Genomic DNA, 6,066 nt, shown 5'->3' with positions numbered 1-6,066 from the left:
TCCCATATTGCACTTGGCATGTCAAACAATGCGCAACACTTATTTAAAGCTGTTTATTTAAAGCTTCCTTTATTTGGAATTCCCAAATAAATGTTTAATATTCAATTTTCTTAGAACCAAGAATAGAATAGTTATTTTCACTTTAATTTTTTTCTGTGCACCCGTGGCTATTTCTTTTCTAGTAAATTTTATTTAGCTTTCTGTATGTGAGTATATACTTTCCCTTTCCTGGGTTTAGAATGCACATAAAGAACCTCTGTGACTGTTTACTACAAGAGCCAGAATACTTTGAAAAGTACTTTCTAATTTTTGTTCATATACTCTGGAATAATTTTCTGTCCACAAATCTCCTTTCCTACCTTGACTGGAAAGAGATGCTCAGGGAAGCTGTTCACTTTATGCCGGTAATCAGTTGAAAAATGGAAACTGAGCTGAGATGTCAAACCAAAAAATTCTTATTTTTGTATTTCTAGAATGTATAAATGGCAAAGCAAGCTGGGTGGAATGAAGAATGCATGCTGAGGCATTGTGTAGAATAATAATAATAATAATAATAATAATGATGGCATTTATTAAGCGCTTACTATATGCAAAGCACTGTTGTAGAAGACTGTAGAACTGATGGAGTACCTTCAAGCCAAGGGTTCTTTTTGATTCATTCATTCATTCAATCGTATTTATTGGGCGCTTACTGTGTGCAAAGCACTGTACTAAGCGCTTTTGAGGTGGAGAAGAATGGGCAACCAGAGCAGGTTTTTTCAGGAGTGGGGAGACGTGTGCAGAATGACATTTTAGAAAAATAATCTGGGTAGTAGAGTGAAGCATGGAATGGAGAGGGAATGGGAAGTCAGTGAGGAAGCTTTTCCGGTAATTCAGCTAGGCTTTGACAAGTTCCTGAACCTGGGTGGTGATCGTTTGGATTGAGGGGAAGGGGTGGAACGTGTTGTGGAAGAAAAACCCAGAAAATTTAGTGACAGGCAGAAAACGAGAGAAGAAAGAGAGGGAAGAGTCAATGATAAAGCCAAAGGTATCAACAGATTGAAGAGAAAGCTTAGGAGGGGAGATAGACTTGGTGAATGTTTCCCTGGTGTTTCGGGCCTGTGCACTCCCTCTGTAACTGACTCTCCTAGTTTTCCCTCCCGCAGCTGGCCCGATGGCCCCTTTTGCTTCCTCCACTCCCTGCCGCTCTTTCTCCTTCACTTTGCCTCCACTTCATGTCCAGCTCCCTCAGCCTCCCTGGAAGCCACCTGAGCCAGAGTGCTTAGCCAAGAGTCAGCTTGCACTGAGACAGAGACAGAGCGACACAGAAAGAGAAATAGAAAGAAGACTTACTGAGGAACAATGTGTCTTTATTGTTTGCCTTCAATAGGGAATTTTTCTTGACCAGTGTCCTAAGGATCCTCCTCAGATACATGAAACAGTGTCAGGTATGGTCTCCGTCCTGTTGCACTTCTGGAACAGAGGAGCTGAAGGGGACGCCTTCCTGAGTTGAGGCAGATTAATCGATCTGAGTGCTTACCAAGTGCAGAGTACTGGACTGAGCGCTTGGGAGAGTTCAGTAGAGTAGATAGAAATGATCCCTGTCCACAAGAAGAGCTGATGGGGAGGCAGAGAAGAGGAATAAGAAAAAATCACAGATTAGATTTGTTGCCAACTTGTACTTCCCAAGCGCTTAGTACAGTGCTCTGCACACAGTAAGCGCTCAATAAATACGATTGATTGATTGATCTCAGCCCCTGCCCAGTCTTTACAATAACTGTGTCTGATTTCAAATTCTCCTACTCCCGTTTCCTGTTCGATATGATGGAACCAAGTGAAAGGTGGCAAGTCCAGATCATGGCGGCAAGAGAAATGGATTGCTTTACTTACTTGCATAATTTCCTCTCCAATTGGCACACATTAAGGTAGGAAGAGGCACGAAGGAACAGAAAACTCCCACCGAGAGTTTTTTTCTCTAAAATGGACAAACTCCAGGGTAGGAAGAGCAGAGGGGAGGGAGCAATTTGAGTGTCTGTTGCTTGCAGTACTTGGGAGTGTGCAATAGAAATGAGACACAGTTTCTCCTCCTATTTTATTCTTTTTTCCTCCTGCTCTCCTTATTGCTAGAATTATCTCTATTATCTCTATGTGCTGCCGACTTGTACTTCCCAAGCGCTTAGTACAGTGCGCTGCACACAGTAAGCGCTCAATAAATACGATTGATTGATTGATAATTACTTCCTTACGTAATCATCCATGTTTTGGGGTTGCGAAAGTTATACAAAAAAGGGGGCCAGTTATGTAAGTAAATATGGTGTCTGCAAATTGTGACCTGTCCCTTTAGGCCGGGAATGTGTCTGCTTATTGTTATACTCTTCCCAAGTGCTTAGTACACAGTAAGCGCTCAACAAATATGTGCAACTGATTGACTGGATAACTAAAGGGAGACTTTATTCTTGCCATTATTAAGCAACATCCAGGGGAGTGGGGGTTTTCCTGCCATCAGTGGTTCCTTGAAAAGGTGATTCATTCTATTCATTCATTCAGTTGTATTTATTGAGCACTTACTGTGTGCAGAGCACTGTACTAAGCGCTTGGGAAGTACATGTTGGCAACATATAGAGACGGTCCCTACCCAACAGTGGGCTCACAGGCTAGAAGTATATTCTAGCAGGTTTATCGTATCCAGAGGTGGGCACTTTCACCAGTTTCACTGTAGAAGCAGGCAGGGTGTTAGGTGGGCAGGACTGGCAAGCCGGTGAGACGGATGCGGGGGGAACCGTGGTGCGGTGGCAGAGGGGTTGGCGACTTAAAATATGACAGTGTCAGGCCCTTTGGAAGCAGTTCTTATCTGAATAGGGACCTGGGAGAGGAATTCAGTGGATCTGAAGCAAGGCAGGGTCCCTCTGGAGAAACACTTTAGGTTCTGGAGAGGTCCCCCTCTCCATCCCCCCCATCTTACCTCCTTCCCTTCCCCACAGCACCTGTATATATGTATATATGGTTGTACATATTTATTACTCTATTTATTTATTTATTTTACTTGTACATTTCTATCCTACTTATTTTATTTTGTTGGTATGTTTGGTTCTGTTCTCTGTCTCCCCCTTTTAGACTGTGAGCCCACTGTTGGGTAGGGACTGTCTCTATGTGATGCCAATTTGTACTTCCCAAGCGCTTAGTACAGTGCTCTGCACATAGTAAGCGCTCAATAAATACGATTGATTGATTGATTGATTCAGGAGTTCAGAAGGAATGGAAGGAGGGCAACAAACTTGTCTCCGTTTCATGCTGGCCCTATTTCTGAAACCACCAACAGTGTCCAAAAAAAAACCCCAAAAAACAATGGCGTTTATTAAGCACTTACTATGTGCAATGCACTCTTCTAAGTGCTGGGGAGGTTACAAGGTGATCAGGTTGTCCCACGGGGGCTCACAGTCTTAATCCCCATTTTGCAGGTGAGGGAACTGAGGCACAGAGAAGTGAAGCGACTTGCCCCAAGTCACACAGCTGATAATTGGTGGAGCTGGGATTTGAACCCATGACCTCTGACTCCAAAACCCGGGCTCTTTCCACTGAGCCGTGCTGCGTCTACTTGGGTATACTCTTGCCTCCTAGAGTTCACGTGAAAAGGCAGGATCAAAGCTTTAAAATCCTTTCAAATGGGCCTGGATAAATGTCTAGCAAGAGGATTGAAGGAAAGGGGAAGAGCAGAAGCCAGCGCTTAGAACAGTGCTTGGCACATAGTAAGTGCTTAGCAAATACCATCATTATTATTAATCCCATTTCCCAGGGGTGGGGCAGGAACCAATCCCCTTTCCCAGGGAGTTAATAATAATAATGGCACTTATTCAGCTCTTACTTGTGCAAAGCGCTGTTCTTAAGCGCTGGGGAGGTTACAAGGTGATGATGGTTGTCCCACGGGGGGAAATCACAATCTTATCCCCATTTTACAGATGAGGGATTGAGGCCCAGTGAAGTGACTTGCCCAAAGTCACCCAGCTGACAATTGGCAGAGCTGGGATTTGAACCCACGACCTCTGACTCCAAAGCCCGGGCTCTTTCCATTGAGCCACACTGCTTCAGTAGCCAATCTTTTTCCCCCAGAGGGAGGAGCGGATGCCGATCTGCTTTTCCTTTCTCGTTTTCACCTATTCTGTTTTGTTGCCTGCCTCCCCCTTCTAGACTGTGAGCCCGTTGTGGACAGGGATTGCGCTCAGTCCAGTGCTCTGCACACAGTAAGCGCTCAATAAATACGATTGAATGAATGACTGAACGTAAGAAAAAACAGAGGTTTGGGACAGGGCCCAGGGGAGACACAAGGTGTGGTTTTGTGGTAGCCTCAGACGTGGCTTGGGCCGGTTGGGTTCGGCTCACCCGGGGGCCACCAGGAGAAGAGCGTGCCCGTGGGCTTTGGAGTCAGCGGTCATGGGTTCAAATCCCCGCTCTGCCAATTGTCAGCTGTGTGACTTTGGGGCAAGTCACTTCACTTCTCTGGGCCTCAGTTACCTCAGCTGTAAAATGGGGATTAATACTGTGAGCCCTCCATGGGTCAACCTGATCACCTTGTAATCTTCCCAGTGCTTAGAACGGTGCTTTGCACATAATAAGTGCTTAATAAATGCTATTATTATTATTATTATTATTATTATTATTATTATTATTATTTTATTACTTGGGGGAGGGGGTGGCCAAACAGCCGAGCCCCTCCCTCCTCCATGCCGCTCTCCAGGGGGTGGGCAGGGAGAGATGGTGGGGGGATCCCCAGAAAGTTTGCAGGGGAGGCTGGAAGAACAGCCCCCTCCCCACCCCGCAGCCCTGGGACCCCAACCACAGGAGGTCCCACTACCTGCTTGTTTTAATAATAATAAGGGCATTCGTTAAGCGCTTACTATGTGCCAAGCACTGTTCTAAGCGCCGGGATGCAAGGTGATCAGGTTGTCCCCCTTGGGGCTCACACCCTGCATCCCCATTTTACAGATGAGAGAACTGAGGCCCAGGGAATAATAATAATAATGACAATGACATTTGTTAAGCGCTTACCATGTGAAAAGCACTGTTCTAAGCGCGGGGGGTGGGGTGGGGAATACAAGGTCATCAGGTTGTCCCACGGGGGGCTCACAGCCTGCATCCCCATTTTACAGATGAGGTAACTGAGGCCGACATTTGTTAAGCGCTTACCATGTGAAAAGCACTGTTCTAAGCGCGGGGGGTGGGGTGGGGAATACAAGGTAATCAGGTTGTCCCACGGGGGGCTCACAGCCTGCATCCCCATTTTACAGATGAGGTAACTGAGGCCCAGAGAAGAATAATAACAATGACATTTGTTAAACGCTTACTATGAGTAAAGCACTGTTCTAAACGCGGGGGGGAGGGGAATACAAGGTAATCAGGTTGTCCCACGGGGGGCTCACAGCTTCATCCCCATTTTACAGATGAGGTAACTGAGGCCCAGAGAAGAATAATAATAATAACAATGGAATTTTTTAAGTGCTTACTATGTGAAAAGCACTGTTCTGAGCGCGGGGGGGAGGAGAATACAAGGTAATCAGGTTGTCCCACGGGGGGCTCACAGCCTTCATCCCTATTTTACAGATGAGTATAACTGAGGCCCAGAGAATAATAATAATAATAACAATGACATTTGTTAAGCACTTACTATGTGAAAAGCACTGTTCTAAGCGCTGAGGAGGATACAAGGTAAGTGGGTTGTCCCACATGGGGCTCACAGCCTTCATCCCCATTTTACAGGTGAGGTAACTCAGGCCCAGATAATAATAATAATAATAATAATAATAATAATAATAATAATAATAATAATAATAATAACATTTGTTAAGTGCTTACTATGTGAAAAGCACTGTTCTAAGCGCTGAGGAGGATACAAGGTAAGCGGGTTGTCCCACATGGGGCTCACAGCCTTCATCCCCATTTTACAGATGAGGTAACTGAGGCCCAGAGAATAATAATAATAATAATAATAATAATAATAATAATAATAATAATAATAATGGCATTTTGCTAAGCGCTTACTATGTGCAAAGCACTGTTCTGAGCACTGGGGAGGATACAAGGTAAGCGGGTTGT

Source organism: Tachyglossus aculeatus, chromosome 9 (assembly GCF_015852505.1).
Source record: "Tachyglossus aculeatus isolate mTacAcu1 chromosome 9, mTacAcu1.pri, whole genome shotgun sequence".
NCBI lineage: Eukaryota > Metazoa > Chordata > Mammalia > Monotremata > Tachyglossidae > Tachyglossus > Tachyglossus aculeatus.
This window is presented reverse-complemented; position numbering follows the sequence as displayed.